Below are 23,929 nucleotides of genomic sequence, written 5' to 3' on the forward strand. Positions count from 1 at the left end.
AGGGGCGGTTGCCCCGGGGCCCCACACCTGCCACCACACTGTTGCAGTGGTGGCAGGTGGGTGGCAGGCGGGGGTTGGGCAGCATGAGGTGGGCAGGGGGTCCCGGCGGTGGATGTGAAGTCAGCGACGGGATCCCTGTGGGGACCCTGCCGCTGACTTCTTCCCATCCGCCACAGTGACCCAGCTGCCTCCCCAGCACTGCATGGACCAAGCTGCCCAGATCCCCGCAATACCCAGGTACCAGGGAGGGAACCTGCCTCCATGGGGGGTGTAATCTGCCTCCGAGGGGGGGGGGGGGGGCTTTTGCAGTCCAGGGCCCCCACAAACCTTAATCTGGCCCTGTGTACAGTGCTAATGAGCCTTCTGCAGGAAATTTCAGTGAATCATACTGCAGCAGGGCTTAGTGCATAGTGGGAATGCTTACAAATATGCAGAAATTGCAGACTTGTGATCATTTGAAGATGAGACAAAAAGTAACTTTATTTATATGACAACAGTATACTCTTCTGTATTTCACAATTGGATACACAGTAAAGCAATAAACCCACTAATGATTAAAAAAAAAAGTATTTATCATAAAGCTTAACCAACTCTAAATATAAGAAAAACTAGCAGAATCAAGGCACCCATTGCTTAATTAATACACTTTAATAAAAAGTATACAGGGAGTAAGGGGAATTTGCACTAATATTTTCAATGCAGTTAGAAAAGATAAAATGTAGAATTTAGAGGGGTTGAAAATTCAGGGGAAATTTGAGGAAGTATTACTTCACAGAAAGAGTAGTAGATAAGTGGAATAGCCTCCCATCAGAGGTGGTAGAGGCAGTAGTACAACTTAAACATGCTTGGGATAGGCATATTGATATCCTTACAAAAAATAAGGATCAAATATGGTTTGAGGTAACATGTTTAAAAAAGGGGCAGACTACAGTAGATGGGCCAAGTGGTTCTTATCTGCCATCAAATTCTATGTTTGTATATTTCTAACCAATCATGTATCAAAAACTAAATAACAGGCAGATATTTGTATATTATAGGCCTATCAGTGGCCTTGAAAAAGGGAATTATTTCCGAAATTCGTAGCAGGTATAGAAGTGTGGTGTAAAGGGTTGGATCCTCCGCCACATTTATCTTTTCTAGCTTCCTTGAAAAAAATGCCCTTTATTGTCTATTCCTGGCTACTAGGAGAGGTGTAGCAATGGAAAGGGGACTTCTGCAATTATATGATTGAACTGTAGCGCCCATTATCTAAACACAAAACCATTATAGAACAATAACAATATAATTTTATGTTCTGTTTACACACTAAAACACCACCTTTGTTCTTATCCATTACTGTACTAATACAGAACTTAATATAACCGTAAATGAATAACAACAATAGAGCACAGGTAACAAAGAGTACCACAATTCAAGAAACACCACAGCTTATATGTAAGTAGTGAGGAAGCAATCAGGGTACTGCTAGGGGCTGGCTGCTATAGAGACGAGCCTTTACCAGCAGCATAGTAAGCGGGCAAAGATGGTCACTGCGTAGGAGAGAGCTGTAAGTGGAATGTGAAGAGAAGACAGTGTTGACAATAATATTGAAGAGTTATAACATCCCCAATATTAGGAACCATACAAAGAAATACTTTCACAGCACAATAGTAGGCTAGTGCATCACATCAGTGGCGTAACTATAGCACCGCAGCCCCCGCCACGGGGGGGCGCTGTGCATATGGGGGCGCCGGGGGCTGCGGTGCTATAGTTACACCTCCCCCCAATCCCCCGCAGGCTTACCTATTTCGCACCTAACGGCGGGTGGGCACCCAAAACGTAGCTACACCGCTGCATCACATCATGAAATAGCAATAAGGGTACTGTATGCCATATATGTGATTTAGCTGTTTCAGAAGCGAATATAGTATCATAGCTATCTCAGGAGGTAACACAACATTTGGTAAGCATCAAGTAATGTATCTACTAATCATAATACATATACATATTACTTATTACTGTTAAAGTAAGAAAATCAAATTTATTTTTGAGTAAACCCAGTAGTGCAAGACAAGTATGGACTACTGGTAAGATATTATTGTCAGGAATAGATTTCCTTTGACACTAGGCAAAAAACATTATAATTAAACTAGCAGAGATTATTCTTTTCGGTACTTGTGTATTAGCCGGGCACCCAATTAGCATATGTATGCAGGCGTAGGCTAGCTACGCTGTCAGCGTAGTCCAACGGCTACCTACCATAGTTAGCATAGTGACTAGGCGGCAGCCCAAAGGCTGCCTAGCGTAGTTAGCGTAGTCACTCCACGGCAGCCCAGCTCTGTCCCCGACATCCATGGTTCTGTCCCCGGCGTCCATGCCAAGACTAGTGAGAGCCTCTCACACAGCGCCGGTAACCACCAGATCCCCTCCGCTGGCGGACACTGGCGGAGAGGGGATCATGCGGGCGACGGCAGAGAGGCACTCCAGCTGTCTGAGAGGCAGGTGCATCTCAGACGCTCCTGTTAAAGTAAGAAAATTGAATTTATTTTTGAGTAAACCCACTAGAGCAAAACAAGTAAGGACTACCGGTAATATATTATTGTCAGGAATAGATTTCCTTTGACACTAGGAAAAAAACATTATAAACGGTACTGCTTTCCTAGCATGGCGCCCATCGCATTAATCATGTACATTTTTATATGGCATACAATCTGTGCGATACGTGCGATTTCGGTTTTTAAATCGCATGTATCGTATGAAAAACAGTAGTATAGTAAACTACGATGCGTGCGATGCGATGACTGCGATGTATGCGTTTAAATTGAATGCATCGCACTCATCGTTTACTTTATTCATGTGCGATGTACGATGTACGCGATGCGTGCGATGATTGTATGTCGAGTCAATTGTATGGATTGTATGTAGTTTTATATGTACAATGAATGCGATGGGTGCGATGCAAAATACTAAAGTGCATATACTATGGTGTATGTTTGCCCCCATACGATTAAAAATTGTATAATCACCCTAAAGGATGCTTTTAAGCACCCAAATGGGTGCTTACGATGTTAAATGCAGCCCCACGCCAATCCCCCCCCCCCGGGTGCTTTTAAGCACCCAAATGGGTGCTTACGATGTTAAATGCAGCCCCACGCCAACCCCCCACTATAAACGTGAACCCGAAGCGTGGCGAGCGCAGCGAGCACGCGAGGGGCGGCGGTACGCGTCCTACGACCTTTTCATACCCCCACTATCCACGTCGGCGTGGAGTTGAGAATAGAAAGTGTGGCAAGCACAGCGAACCACCGAGCCTGAAGCGTGGCGAGCGCAGCGAGCCCCGTTTGGGGACGCGGATACCTTCACAGGTATCTGCTTCCCCTCGTGGGCTTCAAAGGTATCCGCGTCCGCTCGCCACGTTTCGGGCTCGGTGGCTCGCTGCGCTCGCCACACTTTCTATTCTCAACTCCACGCCGGCGTGGATAGTGGGGGTATGAAAAGGTCGTAGGACGCGTACTGCCGCCGCTCGCCACGCTTCAGGTTCACGCCAACCCCCCGGGTGCTTTTAAGCACCCAAATGGGTGCTTACGATGTTAAATGCAGCCCCACGCCAACCCCCCACTATAAACGTGAACCCAAAGCGTGGCGAGGGGCGGCGGTACGCATCCTACGACCTTTTCATACCCCCACTATCCACGTCGGCGTGGAGTTGAGAATAGAAAGTGTGGCAAGCGCAGCGAACCACCGAGCCTGAAGCGTGGCGAGCGCAGCGAGCCCCGTTTGGGGACACGGATACCTTCACAGGTATCTGCTTCCCCTCGTGGGCTTCAAAGGTATCCGCGTCCGCTCGCCACGTTTCGGGCTCGGTGGCTCGCTGCGCTCGCCACACTTTCTATTCTCAACTCCACGCCGGCGTGGATAGTGGGGGTATGAAAAGGTCGTAGGACGCGTACTGCCGCCGCTCGCCACGCTTCAGGTTCACGCCAACCCCCCGGGTGCTTTTAAGCACCCAAATGGGTGCTTACGATGTTAAATGCAGCCCCACGCCAACCCCCCACTATAAACGTGAACCCAAAGCGTGGCGAGCGGCGGCAGTACGCGTCCTACGACCTTTTCATACCCCCACTATCCACGTCGGTACGGAGTTGAGAATAGAAAGTGTGGCGAGCGCAGCGAGCCACCGAGCCCACGAGGGGCAGCGGTACGCGTCCTATGACCTTTTCATACCCCCACTATCCACGTCGGCGTGGAGTAAATCGCGTCCATCGCATACATTGTCTGTATGTTTAAGAGTATACAATGCATGCGATTTATAATGCCCAAGATAAAAAAAAACTTTCATCGCATCAATCGCAATCATCGCATGCATCTTATGGCATTAAAACAGTATGACCGATGCGATGCATGTGATAAAAATGGGTACAATGAAAAAATCACTGTAGTCGCATTAATCGCAAGCATCGCATGCATCTTATGGTGCAGAAACACATAAGATGCATGCGTTGCTTGTGATTAATGCGATGCTAATCGTGGGCGCCGTGCTAGTAAAGCAGTACCTTATAAACAAACTAGCTGAGTTTATTCTTTTCGGTACTTGTGTATTAGTCAGGGGTCCCAATTAGCATATGTATGCAGGCATAGGCTAGCTACCCTGTCAGCGCAGTCCATAGACTACCTAGTGTAGTTAGCGTAGTCACTCCACGGCAGCCCGGCTCTGTCCCCGGCATCCATGGCTCTGTCCCCGGTGTCCATCAAAAGTCTAGTGAGCGCCTCTCACACAGCGCCGATAACCACCAGATCCCCTGCGCTGGCGGATGCCGGCGGAGAGGGGATCATGCGGGCGCCAGCGGAGAGGTGCTCCAGCTGTCTGAGACGCAGGTGCATCTCAGACGCTCCTGCATCTCAGTAATTGTTAGCACGTGCACCTCATGCATAAAGGGGGTATGCGGACGCAAGTGCGTCCTATGCACAATAAAGGAGGCATTTTCAAACCCCCACTATCCACGCCAGCGAGCACAGAGAGCCCCACGAGAGGACGCATTACGCGTCCTCCCGACCTGTTTATACCCCCACTATCCACATCAGCATGTAGTTGATTTTATAAAGTGTGGCGAGCCACCGAGCCCGAAGCGTGGTGAGCGCAGCAAGCCCCGCGAGGGGACGCAGAACACATGTGAAGTAATCCGCAGCCTCTTTCAGGGCTCGCTATGCTCGCCACACTTCAGGCACTTTTTAAAGTCAACTCCACACCGATGTGGATAGTGGGGGTATGGACAGGTCGGGAGGACGCAGAATGTGCCCGCTCGCCATTCTTCAGGCTGGTGTGGATAGTGGGGGTGTTTCAGGAACACATTCACACCTGCCATACCATACATCTAAGACAGTAATGACAACATGTGTTAACTGTTAATTGGATTTTAGTTAATAATAAAGGAGAAAAGATCACAGCGGGAACACTTCGCTGATTCTGACAGAGACGCTGCCTACATGGCCGCGGGAACACTACGCTACTTCTGACTGACTATGCTAACTATGCTGGCTCTGACTGACTACGCTAACTACGTACCGGGCGCTCGGCTAATACACAAGTACCTTCTTTTCTGTCCTAATAGTCTGTAACATCAAAACTATAAAGTGAATAAGTTGCAGGTACTGCTTAACTAATTGTTAATTTATTGTTTTATAATAACACTTTTATTACTATATCATTACTATATCAAATTAGTTGGAATAATCAGGATATTACTCTTTCAGGGGATTGTACTATGGGAAAAATGCGATAAAACCCCCATTTTCAGGGGTTTTACTGCATTTTCAAATGAACTAAGACCCAGCCTCCATGTCTGTGCTGGCCAGGGTATTGCCACCCATGACTTTTTAATGCTGCCTGCCGCCTGCGCAGACCCCACTCTGTAATACTTAATACTTACACAGTATGTAAAACTGCTCCTCCCTCTAGCAACACAACCAGAGGTCCTTTCGGCTGCAGGGGGGGGGGGGGGGGGAGGAGGAGGCGCCGGGGACAGCCGCTTACCGTACAGGCTGGAGAGCTTGAACCAGGAATGTGACAGATCACAGGTATCGCAGGTGAAAGCTCTGTCACCGCATTGCGATGCTAGTTGCAATATAGCACAGTATACTCTTCAGCATTTCACAATTAGGTGCACAATAAAGCAATTAACCATCTAATAGTTGAAAAATGTATTTACCATAAAACTTAACTTACTCTAAATATAAGAAAAACTAGCAAAATCAAGGCATCAATTGCTTAATTAATATACTTTAATGTTCTAAACTGTTTGAACACTAAAACACCACTTTTGTTCTTACCCAATATTGGGTGCTTTTTGATAGGAATTTCTGTTCATCATTTTTTTTGGAGGATTTTGACCTGCGACAGAGACAGAGATGTTAGAACCTGGGCAGTATCTTTCACTCAAGAGATACTAGATATTGTTGAGATCTCAGTAAACCCTGTACAGATTCTAGGCAATGGTGCCGAACTAAGCACATTAGCCCCAAATCTTAATTGATCCTCTGCAATGTTTCATAGTAGAGTGTGGAGTTCTTCTTTGAAAGTTTAATTGTGTATCTGAGACTTACCAAAAAGTTACAATATTGACCAGAAGCATCATGGCTTGTTAATAAGCATTTTATATAGTTCTTATTGTGTGTTTTTTATGTTTGTTTATTACAAAAAAAATATTTTCTTTCATAGAGCCGATTGTTGATCAAAAAGCATTGGATGGTGCTATCAGACGGAGTTTAGCATTTATCTTTTTGGAAGTTTTCCTTGGCTCTTTTTTTTTATTTATCCTTCTATTTAAGCTGGAGGTGATTTCCATCTATTAGTCCAGAGAGGCTGGCAGGGGCGGATTGGGTTAGAAAACCAGCCCGGGAAATTTTTGGAACCAGCCCTAATAGGGGGCGGGGTCTGCTGAGAGGCGGGGTCTGCTGAGAGGGATCGATGCTCCCTTCTCAAAAGCAAGAGCTTCATTAAAAACATTGGTGTTTTCCTGGAATGTTACGGCATATATATGCGTACCACCATGCAGGTTGCGTACGTGCAGCAAACTGTCTCACACATATATGATTGACAAACTGCGACACTCTGGTCTCATTGAAGATTCAAAACATGGTGCATCAAAAACATTTCAGTCTACATTTACACACTTCTATGAGACAGTGGCGTAACTAGATATTCGCAGGCCCCATAGCAAATGTTTGTAAGGGCCCCTATATACCAAATATTGGCGATAAATGTATATAGAAAATATAACTTATACAATAAAGATGGGCCTGCTTCAGCTCTGGGCCCTATAGCAGCTGCACCCCTTTCACCTATGGTAGTTAAATACTGTATATAGACAGTGCTGGAAGTGGCATTTTTAAAGTGGGGGTATGGAAAAATAAAGGATTTAGCTCTGGAAAAGGTGGTGTGACCACTGAAAAAGGGGGTGTCTTTAAGTGCATGACATACCCCTTATACACCACACTAGTAGGACCCCTTATACTATCTAGTACTAGTGCACTGCCAATTACACATTGTGCCACACGGTATGAGACACAATTCAAGGACAGCAAAGACAAAGGAACAGGGAGAGTGACATCAGAGAGAGAGACAGAGCCACATACAGTATGTATAATGAGCATCACGGTGTGTGGCATATGGTCATTATACATATGCCACACACCGTGATGCTCCATTATACATATGCCACACACCGTGATGCTCCATTATACATATGCCACACACCGTGATGCTCCATTATACATATGCCACACACCGTGATGCTCCATTATACATATGCCACACACCGTGATGCTCCATTATACATATGCCACACACCGTGATGCTCCATTATACATATGCCACACACCGTGATGGCCATTATACATATGCCACACCCCCCGATGCCCATTATACATATGCCACACACCTGCCCATTATACATATGCCACATAGTGTGATGTCCATTATACATGTGCCACACCGTGATGCTCACTATACATATGCCACACACCGTGATGCTCCATTATACATATGCCACACACCGTGATGCTCATTATACATATGCCACACACCGTGATGCCCATTATACATATGCCACACACCGTGATGCCCATTACAGATATGACGCACACTGAGATGCCCATTACATATTATGGCACATAAGTGCCGTTTACCGACATGCTCATTGCAAGGTTTAATGCTTGTTGCCAAGGAGGTTTACATGCTCCTAGCCATGGGGAAGCAGTCTGACAGCCGGGCAGCCCACCACTTCTGCCCGCTGTCAGACTGCTTCCCCATGGCTAGGAGCACGTAAACCTCCTTGGCAACAAGCATTAAACCTTGGAATGAGCATGTCGATAAGCGGCGCTCCACTAGACAATGTGTTTACCCAGCGACATTGTGGGATCGAGCAAGGAGTTGGCATTGGAAAAATGCATACACACTTGCTGTTGCCAGTAGAAACGAATCACATTAATCAGCATGGCTCTCACTATCGATGTCACGAGTATGTGCCTGATGTCTTGGTCCAGATCGGATGACATATCGCCTAGTATGTACCCATTATAAGACCACTTTATACTTTTCTCCTGAGATGCCCACCCATCAGTATTCAAGTTTTAGGTTCCCCATTGCTAAGGGTTAAAGGGCAGGTAGTACAGAGTTACGTGCAGATTGCAGCTACAGTAAGTGTCACAGCTGGGGTCAGAAAACAGGGAGGCACCAATCTGTAGGTGCATCAGTGAGAGGAGTGTGGGCTGATGTCTGGATTGTACAGAAAGAAGGTGTTGTGCTGAGAACTAGTGGTTGCTGAACCCCTGTGTGACAGGACAGCTCCTATGTGGTGATAATGCTGGCCTACAGAGATGTCCTGTGTCTGATGCAGGAAGTGTATGCCAAGATCGCATTCCTTCTGACACTTGTATGAGAAATGTGCCCACTTGTCCAGGGCCGGTGCTAGGGTGTTCGTCGCCTCCCTGCAAATGATAAATTTGCGCCCTCTCTCCGATACATGATAAAGGGACATGGCATGCACCAGTAAAAGGTTGCGTTCTCACAAATAAATAATTATTTTAGTGCAGATTATGGTAACAGGTTGACACTTGAGGACGTATTCAGCCCTTTTTACAAGAAAACCATGCAGCATATTCATATGGTGCGGGGGGTAACCAGAGTGTGGGATGATTACTAGGCAGATGGTACTAACACCTGGAGAAGGTATAAGTGGAGAGCACTCCTAACTGCCATGTTTCCTCTACAGTCTGTAACATTAGCTGCAACTATATCTCTCTCTCCTGTCTGTTCTCCCAGACTTTAGTACATCTGCCCCCCAATTATGTTCCTCCAGTACATGAAACAACCATGGGGGATGTTGCCAAATTATTTTTTGTATAATTGTATAATCCAATAAATATGATATATATATATATATATATATATATATATATATATATATATATATATATATATATATATATATATATATATATATATATATATATATAGGACAGCACAAACACACAGCTGGAACTTATAAAAGCAGAAGTAGAATGGCAGGGCTTTAAAGAGTTAAACTACCGTATTTTCCTTGTACACAGAAGAGAAGCAGAGGCTCTGTAGCAGCATTTGGAGGGGGAGGACTCACCAGCATGTCAAGGGGGAGTGCAAGGAGAATAGTTCTTCACGTAGAATCAGGAACAGAAATCTGACTGACAGCCTGTGCGGACGGAGTTTCAGGCTGTCAGTGTATACCGAGGATTCTCACCTTCATGTTATGTTTGCATGTACGGACAGGACAGGAAGGAACTAAGTTGAAAGACTGAAGCAGCTTCAGTCTGACGGCGCCACTGCCCACAGTATGAAAGGAACAGCGGCAGCATTAGTGCACAGGCAAGGCAGCGGGGATGCAGAGCTGGGAGAGGAGCACCTCTCGGCATTGCATCCTCTGCTGAATGGGGGGGGGGGGGGGTAATAGCGCCGGCCCTGCACTTGTCTGCTCTCCCAAAGGCACTTCCCAGTCATCATTGTTCCCCGAGTCCCACTCCCTGGGGGGGGGGGTTTACCTGCTGCTGGCCGGGTGGAGGGGGAACAGGAACTTGGAGCCGGGAGGTGCTGTGCGCGCATGCGCATCAGCCCTCCGGCGGCCATTTTGGAAGTGGGCAAAGTGCTGCGGCCGCTGCCAGCGGCCCAGCCAGCCCAGGGGACAGCGCAATCGGCCCCCTTTTAATGACTATTGGGCCGGCCCACCGGGAAATGGCCCGGTTTCCCGGTGGGCCAATCCGCCCCTGGAGGCTGGTTACAATGCCATGAACCGTAGAACAATTTTTGCAACTGTAGTCATAGTAACGATAAGCTGCTTGGACATGAGTTTATAACATTTGCCTTATACTTTCTTGTCTAAAATTTTCTTTCTGATCTCAGAAAACTCTCTCCTTTGCTTTTTACTGAGAGTAGGCTGAATGACTAATTAGAAGCACAAAGGCATCATGCTAATTCAAGAAAATAATTAGCTTGGAGTTTCACTATAATCAAAATATTTGTAATGTATTTTCTAAAGAGTAACAACAAATATGTCCAGGAAAGTTTAGAATAAGCAATATATCTCTTTTCACTGTTACTTTTCTTTATTCCACAACAGAGTACAGTACTAAAGGCTTGCAGTTTTTTATTACAATCAGTAATCACCCACATGTTAATAGGTTAAACAGTTAGAATAGTGTTAGTGAAATGCTATCGGCTTCTCCCATGAAAATGTGACAGTTCATTGCAGCCAGTCCCTCCTTCCTGTAAACAAAATAAACAAGTGTATTATCCGAGACCCTCAGTTCTCTTACGGCAAATGCTTACATGAACATTTTTACAATTTTCCTTATCCTTTAACACTTTTCTGGAGAAATAAAATCAAATTGCAAACATATATTTATATTCTCAATAACATGCATCTCTTATTGGTTCACAGGAAAGGGCCTAACTAACAGATAGGAAAAAGGTAAATTATAAATAGGAATAAGGAGGACCTTTTTGTCCACCTTTTATCAAAATATATATTGCCCCAGGCATGGCCATCCCGAAATAGGGGTGGAGAGATATGGTGGGTGGGCATGGCCTTGGGTAGAGGGGGCATGGCCTAGCACTGTAAGCCCTGTTTTGATCATTTTTGGGGGCATGCCCAGTGCCCCCCTAGCAACTGGGAAGTCGCTGGCTCCCTTAATACCCTCCCTCTTCTCCCTGCACTGCATCTTTTCAGTGATCACTTGCTGCTCTGCAGAGCAGGGATGATTACCAGGTCCCCTCAACTGCCTCCCAACTGCCCCCAGAGCAGAGCAGCAGTGATCTCCAGCTCCCCCAACTGTCCCCTGCCCACCTGACATTGCCACCCACAGGAAGGACAGCAGGACAGTCTCCAAATAGCAGGTGGTATGGCCAGACCACTACTTCTCCAGTTTTATATATATATATATATATATATATATATATATATATACATATATATATATATATATGCTGTCTGTCTGTCTATCAAGGTGTGAATGGCCAGCAATGACAATCCATCACTGCCTTCATTCACACGAAAGGCTCACGCATGTGCACTGTATGTCATGCACATACGCAGTTGTTCGATAGGCGGCAGGGCTGCGAAGTTGGCCTATAGTCCACTAACAAATAGTTGATACCATTTTTCACTAATATTATGTAATGTTATCAGCACTACTGTAACTTTACAGAAAATAATACATTGAAAAATAATATCAAAATGAATGCTGAAAAAGATATAAGTCTACCCCTGATCAAAGGGATGGATGACAGTCAAGTATTCATGAGAAAAACACTGAAACTTTCTTCTGACTTTTTTTTATCTAGACAGGTTATTAAAGCATGAGAAAAGTCATATTTCTTATCACCATAATAAAATAAATAAAATAAATAACTCCATGCAACTTACTGTAGTTGTACTCATAGGCGCCGAAACCGTGGGTGCTCCGGACCCTGAGCACCCATGGAAAGTGAGGAGCACCCACGGCATGGGCCCCGGCAGCGGGGTCCCAGCAGCGGATATGCTGTCAGCAGTGGGGGTCCCTGCGGCGGATGGGAACACTGTTGCTGACAGCATATCCGTTGCTGGGACCCCGCTGCGGCGCTGCCACTGCGAGGATCCCTCCGACGGCGAGCGGCAGGTGAGTCCCGGTGGGGTGTGTGTGTGTGTGATCGTGTGGGGTTTTTTTTGTGGGTGTTTGGAGCACCCTCCAGAAAAATCGTAAATCGGCGCCCCTGGTTGTACTTTAATTAGACTGCATGACTTTAAAACATACTTTATTAACCCTTTGTGTGCCAACATCTCTGAAAGAGATGTGCAAAATATCGGCTAATAATGCCAGCGTTGCTCTCATTGGTTATGTAAATTCAAATGAAAAATGTTGTGTAAAAAACGATTATATTTCCTGCATAAATGTAAATTAAAATATTTGCTTGCCCATTTTCACCTATTTTCACAAATGCACTTGGCACTCAAAGAGTTAATGTCCCCATTGGGAGATTATGGCAAGTACATCCAAGTGTGGGCATGCAGAGGACATGGTTACATGGATCTTGTCATCCACCAGGTACTAAGTCAAACTTATATACTTTAGCGGTACAGTGAAAATTAAACAAAGCTTTTTGTTGTTGTTTATTATGTATCATGAACATTTTTTATATTTTAATATATAGATCCTAGTTACAATAGATTTAAGTATATAGTGATATTAACATACTGTACATGCTATTATTCTTTATTATATAGAATGTTTGCATATTTACTTGATGATTTATAGTTTGCTAGTCTACACAATTAATTGGATTTTTGTTTGATCACGTTTCATCTCCAATGTAAACAGGAGATATAACACTTATCTGGTATTTCTCAACACTGTTATAATTATGGCATGGGTCACAATTATTCAATATAATTTCTGTATTATACTGTACCTCACTTGTGAAAAATACAGCCACATGGGGCAGTGGTTCTTAACCTTGGTCCTCAAGGACCCCCAACAGTGCATGGTTTTCAGTTTGCCTGGTAAATGCACAGATGCACTCATTATTCACTGACACATTTTAAAAGACCACTGATTTTGGGTATCAACTCATTAGTCGTTTTGCAGGTACAATACATGACATCCAGTCAAGAACAAAAAGAGAGAGTGCACTTACTAGGACTTGCTTAAATATGCAACCAGCAAACAATGATCACTTTAATCCATATATCGATTCAGGTAATACCTACAGGTCAAGTCAATGTCAAGTCAATATTTCAGCCACATAAATGTTGCCTTCTTTATGACAACACATGTGCAACACAGCAGGCTGACAAATAATTTACAAAGTCCCCCTTAAATACCCCATGTGATGATTACCTGCTGAGCTCCTTCCTCAGCTCCAATAATGATTACAGGAAGTGACAGAGAAACAGATGTAACTCCCAATATTAATATATATTTATTTGCACTAGCAGCCATCTTGCATATGGTACAGTATATGTTTTAGCTGTCTGAAGAACCTGGCAGCAGTCCTGTGAAACCTGTAACGAAACTTTATGTAAAATGGATGAATGCTGTTTGGATTGGCACCTTTTAAGACATAGATATGATTGAATATGATGGTACTTATGTAGTATCTGGGCTGCCGATTTTGTGATTGTATGCCTTACCTTAAGGCATACAATCAGATGCAATGCGATGCGATGCGATGCGATTCGATGCGATTTTGCATAGGATTCAATGTTAAGAAGGTCTTGTTCATTTCCCCACTATCCAAGTGGGCATAGAGTTGATTTTATATAGCGTGGCGAGCGCAGCGAGCCCCGCGAGGGGACGCATATTTCTTAAAAAGTATTCTGTGTCCCCTTGCGGGGCTCGCTACGCTCGCCACGCTTCGGGCTCGGTGGCTCGCTACGCTCGCCACAGGTTTATATCCAACTCCATGCCCACTTGGATAGTGGGGAAAGGAAAACGACCCCTTTTTCCCATTGAATTCTATGTTAAAATGGACTCAGACCATTTTAACATTGAATCCTATGGAAAAATCTTGACCATCGCATCGCATACGATTTGGTCGCATGCGATGCGATACGATGCGATGCGATCCGATTTCTAAATCGGACGCCCAGATACTACATAAGTACCAATATGATTTATAATAGATCTTTAATAAATATTTATTATTAAAGACATATGATAGACTCTTCAATTAGAAAGGATTTTAACTACATTAAGTAGAACATCACTTATACAGAGTTGAATGAAGAATTAAGCAGTATTTCTCACCTGTAGCATCTGCTAGTGGGGCTTCTACCTGAATTTTAATTCTGCAATATAGTAATTTTTCTGCCAGTAAAATAGAGTTTTAGGAGAGTGCATGGGGTCCTCAAACTAATTGGTACTTGTTTCCTGGCAGGGCGCCCAGGACGCACTTTTCGTACTGGGCTATTCTCCTTAGTGAAATTGCATTGCATCGGATCGCACAGCATGTATAGTGCTTTGTGATGCGATGCGATTTCCATATTAAGGGCACAGGAGTGCTTATACAATGAAATATCGCATGGGATCGGAGGGCACCTTAGACAAGGTGTGATGCGATGCAATATTTCATAGTAGAAGTACTTATGGGATAAGATGTGATGTGTGCGTTACTATGAGATGTCCTAGGATGAGATGAGATGTGTGATTAGTATGACATGTGATGGATGCTTACAATGAAAGCACCTATGCCATTGCTTAGCGTCACCTCCAGTATCGACGCCACCCCGAAGCATGGCGAGCAGAGCGAGCCCCGTGAGGAGCATCCGAATGCGTCCCCCGACCTTTTCAGACCCCCACTATCCACGTTGGTGCGTGGAGTTGATTTTATATAGTGTGGAGAGCGCAGTGAGCCACCGAGCCCGAAGCGTGGCGAGCGCAGTGAGACCCGTGAGGGGCAGCAGATTAATTTATATGTATTCTGCATCCCCTCGCTTCGGGGTGGTGTGGATAGTGGGGGTGTTTTAGGAACACATTCACACATGCAAAATCATACAGCTGACACAGTAATGACGACATGTGTTAACTAAGAACTGTAATTTACTAGGATCTGACAGGGGGCAGGAATGACAGGGAGCGGGAACAGGAGCGGTATTGAAATCGCATTGCATAGCACACATTGCATGCTACTATAACTTCATGCGATGCAATGCACTACGTTAGCATACGTAGGAAAACTGGGCGCCCTGCTAGGAAACAAGTAGCAACTAATTTCGCTCTTGTACCCCATCGGACACTAAAAATAATGACAGGACCCCACCAAGTTACTGCAGATCTTCACATCACATGTGTAGTCAGCAGACAGCACCTACATGGCAGCATTGTGTAGACACTAAATGATGGGAGAAGTGTAAAATAACAGACAATTCAACAGATTTTTCTGACTCTTTGAATCACTGACTGAGATTAGAAAAGTTATCAACCTGATAGTCAGCAACATGGAGTCCTGACCCCAAGCCGAGAAGGTCTGGACCCACTTTGGGGTCAGGGCCCACAGTTTGAGAACCACTGGAATAGTGTATGAGGGAAATTTACAGGCAACATTTTGCCACCTAATGTGCATTGGATTTATCTTTGAACAGTCCAGATGCACTGATTCTCCTATGTAACTGCCCAGAGCAGGTTATGGGCTCTGTGCTGCTCTGGTTAGGAGCATCAGGGTGACTATACATGTACATGGCCTGAATATCCAGACAGCAATGGTTCCACCACAAAAGTGGTATCAGGGCCATTGAGTGCTAGCCATGTACAGTACCAGTAGCAGAGAGAGCCCCTAAAGCAGTGTCAGCAGGTGTCAGGGGTGGCTTCTTGCAGGGCTGCCGAGGGGGGGGAGTGGGTACTAATTACCCAGGCCCAGGCTTGCTGAAGGGGCCTGGCGTGGGCCCTGGTCCAAGCTCCCCCTTCCCTCCCAGGCAACAGCACAGCATGTGCTGTGCTGACACCAGGCTCGGCATGAGCATCTCACTGACAGCGTGATAGGTCATGCCAAGCCTGCTGTCAGCACAGCACATGCTGTAGGTGTGTGCTGCTGCTGGGGGGTGGGGGAGGGGGCAATAACCCTCCCCTCGACTTTTTAGTGTTTTTTCACCCCCTGTAAAAATTTTGGGGATGTGGCCTAATCGCGGAAGATGGTCATGCTTCCTGCAGTTAGGCCACACCCCCAAAATGTTACCGAGGTCCGGCATACCTTTCGGCTGCCCTGGCTTCTTGTGATGTAAGAAGTCTTTGGAGACCTCTGCTGGCTCCACCTTTTATGGTACAGATACTTTATGAGCAGCAAGAGTTCTGCTCCCCGCTACCTATGGCCATAGCAACAGCTACTGTATGGATAGCAGAAGCATGCACTGTAAGGGGAACGGGAACATGCATCTGCATGTTTCTCACTGCCAACGCATCAATGGCAAAGATGGATAAGAATACACCTTACGTCTTCTTGAAGGTGCTAGATAAATTATAAGTAAATCTAATTGGTTTTCTATGGGCAATATATCCACTTAAATAAACACCAGATTTGTTAGTTATTAAATAGTTAATATACTCCCTAGTAGTAAATTTTTGTTCAGAATTATCCTATTTATTCTATACAAGCACAATATAAAATATAACTAAATTCTGTAGAAAATAAAGATTTATTTTAGAGCAATCAACCGCAGTCATTAGGTCTTTCAGCCTTACAAATCATACAAAGCACAAGTTTATATGCTTTGAATTGATTTTTTTCATGCATATTAAATACACTTATGCAGTCCATCATCAATGTTATAAACACTTGTTATGAAGCAGAGGGTAAACCAGTACATCTTATACTTCACATTTTGTCTGGAACATTTAGAACCACCTTGTCTCAAGGTCCTAGAGTTGCTATATTAGAGAGTAAGGTTAAATTAATATAAATAATTGCATGTCAAAGTTTTAAAAGGACATTGTTTCAATTCTCTAATAAGATGTATCATATATTGCCTCCTATTTATACCTAATGTTTCAGAAAACACAGGTACAGGAATTTATTATACACCTTGACGCGTTGGACCATAAAGTATAAATCCCTTAACATGCAAGCCACATGTATGTTTTTTTTTTATTGAAACAGAAGCATTGAAAATAGGTATACAAAGTACACATTTGAATTTAGCGTTTCGAGTGTTGTAAGAAATAACAATACACATATATTTTTTGCAGTGTGGGAGGATCTCGGAGCGCCTAAAGGAACCCCCCCCCCCCAAACACGCACACACACACACACACACACACACACACAAAAACCATGTAAGTTAACTCTTTCAATTCACTTTGCAGCTCAGTTGTAATAAAATATTAACATGTATCTTATAGGAAGGATTGTCAGAAATAGAAGTAAAGGCCCATACACACTGGGCGATTTTGAGCTGCAAGCAACTGACTTTGGTTGTTTGCGCTGCTCTCAGCTCAAAAGCCTCCCTGTGTGTATGTGCAGTCAATGAGTGATGAGGGCTGATGCGCACTCCCGCTTCATTACCAGCAGCTGCTATTCATCTGCTGGTTTCACCAAGCCGTTCACAGTGTTAAAGATCGCTGGGCGGGGGGGGGGGGGGATCATACAGTGTGTGTGTGTGGACCTTAAGAGTTGGCAGGTTGACGTATAGCAGCAAACTGTACCTTGATGGCCTATACAATAAAATTGATGTTTGTTTTAGGGAGCAGTTATAAAAATTGGATGAAACCCAAAAACATCAATACTCTATGTACAATTTTGACTATGTGATTTGCCTTGAACTAGCCACTGCCCAGAAACCACCGATATTCATTATACATACTGTGTGATTTTGACTTTCTAAGATTTTGGCTATGAACACAATTTACACAATATAGTCAAAATTGACCTGCCTACACAGCCGATTTTATCTTGCGATGTAGTTCCCTCTGGGGAGCGCATTGGCATCGCAAGCTGTATACACACACTGCGATATGTGCTAAGTCTTCTGTTGACTATATAGTTAAAATCGGTAGCTCATATCACAAGGGTGTATGTACCAGATTCCCCCTCTTTGAAGAGGAACTTATTGCAACTAATCACTTAGGGGTAGATGTATCAAGCAGTGATAAGGGAGGAGAAGTGATAAAGTGCCTGATACTTTATCACCGACCAATCAGCTCCTAATTGTCCTTTTTAACCCTGCTTTTAAATTAACAGTCAGGAGCTGATTGGCCGGTGATAAAGTACCAAACACTTTATCACTTCTCCTACCTTATCCCTGCTTCATACATCTACACTTTGGTCTTTATATACTTAAAATGCTTCTGGTCCTGAGTATTTGGGATAAGCGATACTTAACCTATATAGGTAAAATATCTCTTCACAGCAAAAAAGGGTCAATAATCAGGAATCCCCATGAGTTGGCTTTGCATTGGGTGATCAATAAACATGGATAATTGAATTCCCCCTAAATATCTCAGTTTTTCTTAATGTAACAATGCCTTCATATACTTTCCTCCTCAGCTGTCTTTGTAAATCTGGGTTTGACTTTACATTCCAAGATATTTTCACTAGAATGATCTTCTGGATTTCTTTGTTGATAACATCACTTCAAGTGACTTTCAGTGAATGTACCTATGTTAAAATGTATTAACTTTAACTTACAAATTTAAAGGTAAGTCCTTTATATTTTATCCTTATAGAGCCATCCTGGTTAAAACAACATGCTAAAATAAGCTATATAATGCAGAAGTCATCTGTGGGCTAAAGACACCTACTGCTGGTCACCGCCATAAAACGTGGACAAAACACCACCATTTTCAGAACACTGACCAATAGGGGAAGTTAAATAATGGGACAGATGTAGTTGGAGCTCCAGGCCTCCACATAAAAATAGACCCAGCGTCAAGACAGCATGATGCTCACCAGACAGACACTAAATGGCTAAATTGCATTAGCCTCACCTTCCACGCTTCTCATAATAGGCCTTTAAAGATATTCAGCCCCAGGCCCATTAAGCCCTTAATTCGGCTCTGATGCCCAGCACCACCCCTATTTCCTCCCCAAACATCCATAGCTTGTCAACCAGGTTGTGCTTTATGGGGCAAAACACAATGTCATGGGACCCATTTAGTGTGGGCACAGTACTTAGGCAGTCCACCCACCATTCAACTCTAAACCCAACCCTTTGGATCACTACAATCTCATGTGAAGTCTATGCTACAGCATTTTTGTGAAAATGGTTTAAATGACAAAGGACCAGATGCACTAAGCTTCAAAAGTGATAATATGGATAGTGATAAAAAAACAACCAATCAGGTCCTGTCTGACATTTTTCAAACACAGTCTGTGACATGGCAGGTAGGAGCTGATTGTCTGGCTGTTTATCACTCTCCATTTTGTCACTTTTGAAGCTTAGTGCGTCTGGCCCAAAATGGTCTATTTAGTTTTTGAACAATTCCAGATTTCATTTCTGAATCTGGACTTTATGTGGAAACTCAGTTGTCAACTTTACTTAGTGCTGCACAATTGCAATATTACCTTTTAAGTAATTGCGCCCTTTACAAGTCTCACCAGAAGAGGGGTGTCTGACCATACATACTGAGATGCATTTACTAAACTGGTAAATGCCTCTTAGTAACTATAGGAGAATTTATTTGTAGAACCAGAAATTAACATCCGGACTTTTCTCTTCCATTATAAGTCAGTAATAGTGACATTAGAGTCAAAAAGAGCATCTCCTGCCTCTACATCTAGCAACCATGCAGCTTTTCTCTCCAAGATATTGTATACTGCAGAAAAAAAAGTGGATTAAGGACAGATTAAGGATAAAAACTCAGCGTGAGTTGACCTACCAATGAGGTTCTACGGTAACTATCATTTTATCTAGCAGTCTATCAAATTACTGCAAGAAACTGATTAGTTGCTATGGGTAACTTCACTTAACCCTCTCAAAATACTGCTCCCCAATTCTTAAAAATATGATAACTGAGAGCTAGCAATTTATTTCAAATCAGATGTGTAGGGTAACCCAACAGCGCTGTGGTCCATCATCTATCAAACTGCTGACACTATTGAAACGATTGGATTGGTCAGCCATTCCACCATGAGATCACCAACATCACTTTTCAGACTTTCATGTTTGCACTTTTCTGTGCCTTCTTTAGTACATTTCAGTTATTGCTCCTTCGAATAAGAACTATCCTTGGCAGTAGCAAGTGTCTTGTTATGAAGTTAGCAAATCCGATTGTCATATTTATAGCATAAGACCAAGGAAAGTACAATCCCTGCATTTTGTTGATGAAGAGGATGTGCTTTGAATGTACTTAATATGCTGAATTTTCTAAATATTTGCTGGCCTTCTCTAATTCTCATTTGAGCATTATCATTTGTAGCTAACCAAACAAGTTACAAATCCTGGGGTGGAGAGCTACAGACTGTGTGAGAGTAGCATGCCAGTGGTGCCGGCCCGGCTCCGCAAATAAAACAGCATAAATTGATTTCTTTGAAGGAAAACCTTTATAACTAAAACAATACCTCCCAACTTTGCGCGGTCCCCAGTTGGGACACTGGGCATCATTTTGGGTAAAAGGGGGTATGGCTTTGCGGGGTGGCAAAGTAGCAAAGCCATGCCCTGTTTTGACAGTGTGGAGGAATGGACAGATCTGGTGGCCATGCCCTCTGTCCCTATTCCTCCCGTAAATAGACGCTGTGCGCAGTGGCGTAACTATAACATCAGCAAATATATATATAGAAAAATATTTACAGTGGCATGTAAATATATAAATTTATAAGGGTGTTGATATGATAGAATTTATGTTAAACCAAAAATATATACTGTACATTTCACAATCTTGAGATATCTGTAATGCATCACACACAGTTTCTGTGGTTAATAATATCCATCTACATAACATCAAATATACCGTCTCCTTTTCCATCCTACGCCGGCTCCACATTACATTATTATTAAGTGGCCTTGGAATCTCTTCAGCTTTAATTATTGGAGAACTTAACCCTTAACAAGGACTCTATTATAACATTTACAATGTATTGATATATATCACTGATAAGAAGGATTATTGTTTTATATTGTGCATTATTACCAGCATTTTAATGTCATGGGAATTAAAACAGATGGTTATATAATAAAATTGTTTATTTTAAAATGATCACATGCAGTTTCTAATCATTGTGTGAAAGCAGGCAATCTTCCATAATTAGTGGTAATATTATCACCTTTATCTTTACTATTATCTTATATATACGGATATACCAATTTGTAATAACTAAATTATATGTCAAACTGGTTTTCCCAGACGCTGTGATCCCTCCTTCCACTGGGGCAGGGATGAATGTGAATGGGCAAACACTGTCTGTAAAAGCACAGCGGAATATGTGTGCACTGAAAAACTGGTAATGAATAAATAAATAAAATAAATAAATGATATGGTTCTCCCAGACAGACACGAAGAAAGGAAGGCAGGGATTTGCATGAAAAATGAAACAGTTTATTCCATAACTAGGAACAGGAATTTGTTATTGTAAAGAAGAGAATGGATTTAGCTAATTTAAACACATATTTGAAATCACAAACTTTATCAACACATTAAGCTCATCATACATATGGAAAATATAAAAAAAGGTTTGCTTCATAAAAAGTTTTTATATTATATATAAAATCAATCAATCTATGCAGACACATCACTGAGATCCCAGATAGCTTTGTTGTAACCGACCCCCTGCCTCATGCCACCCCCCACTTGCTTACACCTCATGCATCTGTCTGTCTCCCCTTCCTACTAGATTGTAAACTCCTTTAGAGCAAGGCCGTCTTCCCTCCTGTTGTCAAAGCCCACTTCTCTTCACATTTTACTCACAGCTCTTCCATACTCAAACCCTCAGTGACCATCTACGTCCACATACTCATCTAAATCTTTGGCCACCAGCCCCTAGTAGTACGATGATACTAGAATATTTATGATAACAATCTAATTTAATGACACATTTTTGGATATGTAAATCAACAAATGCAGATGTGGCAAATGTAATCCTTGAAATGATGAGGTGCCCTGGGGGGCTGTTCAAGTCTTTTGTGGATTTTAGGTAGAAAATAGAAAATTGCCACCATTCTCATTAATAATGTAGTTTTTTCTCATATTCTCCCAGACAACCTTTGGAAAACCCAAGCCCCACTAATCTCTTTATATTCTCCACTATTTCTTTATTAGGGTCGGATTCAAGCTTTAAATAAGTAATTTGGTAATTTAATAATCTATACGCTTCCTTTAGGTAGTCATCCCGATCCAGGGTGACCACCAACCCCCCCCCCCCCCCTTTATCTGCCATTGTAATTATTATATTTTGGTTCTCTTCTAACTTTCTGATGGCAGCATATTCATCTCTTTTAAGTTTAGATTTATCACTGTCCTTTATCATATATAACATATCAAAGTCCTTTTTAATAAAACTTAGAAAAGTATCAAGGTTACTACAGTACCTCTAGACACAATAGGATAGTAAGTGGATTTTTATTTAAAGTCTGTCTTATTTTTATTTAACGATTCAGTACTTTTTTATTGACTGTTTTGTAATTTTTAGCAAAGCGTCTCTTTAACATTAGTGATCTAACAAATTTATTTGCATTAATTAATAAATCAAAAGCGTTAGGGTTATATATATATTTATTATATATTTAAGAGAACACAAAACTCCTTCACAGGCAGCCACTGGGATGAATTTAAACTTGTAAAAAGACCCTTCTCCCACTCCCATGGCATAAAATTATTTTGCATCAGTCAGTGTGGCATAATGTGGATTTTGTCTCATACTGGCCCTTATTCTGATCGGTTCGGAAACGGCCGCATGCGGCCGTTCCGCCGATGTTTTCGCTCTGCGCATGTGCAGAGGGCACTCTGCGCATGTGCAGGCGAAATCGCCGCACACTTTTTTTGACCGCCGCAAAGGGGGCGGATAGGGGCGTGAGGGGCTACTTAGCCTCATTTCCCTATGCATACGCCCCGCGTTTCATGGGCGTTCCCATGCAAACGCGGGGCGTATGCATGGTAATGAGGCAATGACGCGCGTGTAGGGGGCGGGCAGCTGACATCGCCGGATGTCAGCTGCCCGCCCCAAAACAAGATTTCACACGGACAAGTGTCCATGTGGTCTTGTGTTGCGGGACCTGGTGGAGCGTGCGGCCCTGCATTCGATGTTCGGCGACCATCGAATGCAGGGGCAGCTCTCAAGGTGGAGGAGGCGTATCCCCGTCCACTTTCATACGGATCGCCACATATCCGCGTACGGACGGAGGTGGCGATCCGTACGCAATGCGGGGATTCGTCTGTGCGGTCGGAGCCGCATATGCGGCTCCGGCCGCACCGATCAGAATAAGGGCCACTGTGTGGTATAATGTTATTTTTGACTCATTCTGCATGGCATAATATAACTTTTGGCTCATACAGTGTGGCATAATGTGATTTTTGGCTCATTCGGTCTGGCATAATGTGATTTTTGGCTCATTCTATGTGGCATAATGTGGATTTTGGCTCATTCTGTGTGGCATAATGTAAATTGTAGCTCATACTGTGTTGCATAATGTGAGTTTTGGCTCATTCCATGTGGCATAATGTGATTTTTGTATAATTCTGAGTGACAAAATGTGAATTTTGGCTCATTTTGTATGGCATATGCGAATTTTAGCTCATACTGAGTGGCATCATTTGATTTTTTTACTTATTCTGTGTGGTATAATGTACATTTTAGCTCATACTGTGTGGCATATGTGAATTTTAGCTCATGCTTTGTAACATAATGTAAATTTTGTCTCAATCCATGTGGCATAATGGGATTTTTGTATCAGTCTCTGTGGCATAATGTGAACTTTGGCTCATTCTGTCAGACTCTGATGGCTGGCGGGGGACAGTGCATGGCAAT

The 23,929-nt window shown here is 43.3% G+C and overlaps 1 protein-coding gene and 1 long non-coding RNA gene across 4 annotated transcripts in view; one reads left to right on the forward strand and one right to left on the reverse strand.

Annotated features, from left to right (window-relative positions):
* The window catches only part of GALR1 (galanin receptor 1), a 199,430-nt gene that overhangs the window by 81,204 nt on the left and 94,297 nt on the right, over nucleotides 1–23,929 (forward strand). The gene's annotated exons all lie outside the window — the stretch shown is intronic.
* The window catches only part of LOC146080453 (uncharacterized), a 117,410-nt gene that overhangs the window by 25,444 nt on the left and 68,037 nt on the right, over nucleotides 1–23,929 (reverse strand). Inside the window, exons 2-4 of one of the 2 annotated variants that reach the window (XR_014474882.1) lie at nucleotides 6,307–6,367; nucleotides 2,239–2,498; nucleotides 498–1,544 (exon numbers count right to left, since the gene is read on the reverse strand). This is a non-coding gene — a long non-coding RNA (uncharacterized LOC146080453). Of the gene's footprint in view, nucleotides 1–497; nucleotides 1,545–2,238; nucleotides 2,499–6,306; nucleotides 6,368–23,929 lie in introns of those variants that run through there. The other variant, XR_014474883.1, reaches the window with a different exon arrangement.

This window comes from Crinia signifera, chromosome 5 (assembly GCF_055691185.1).
Source record: "Crinia signifera chromosome 5, ASM5569118v1, whole genome shotgun sequence".
NCBI lineage: Eukaryota > Metazoa > Chordata > Amphibia > Anura > Myobatrachidae > Crinia > Crinia signifera.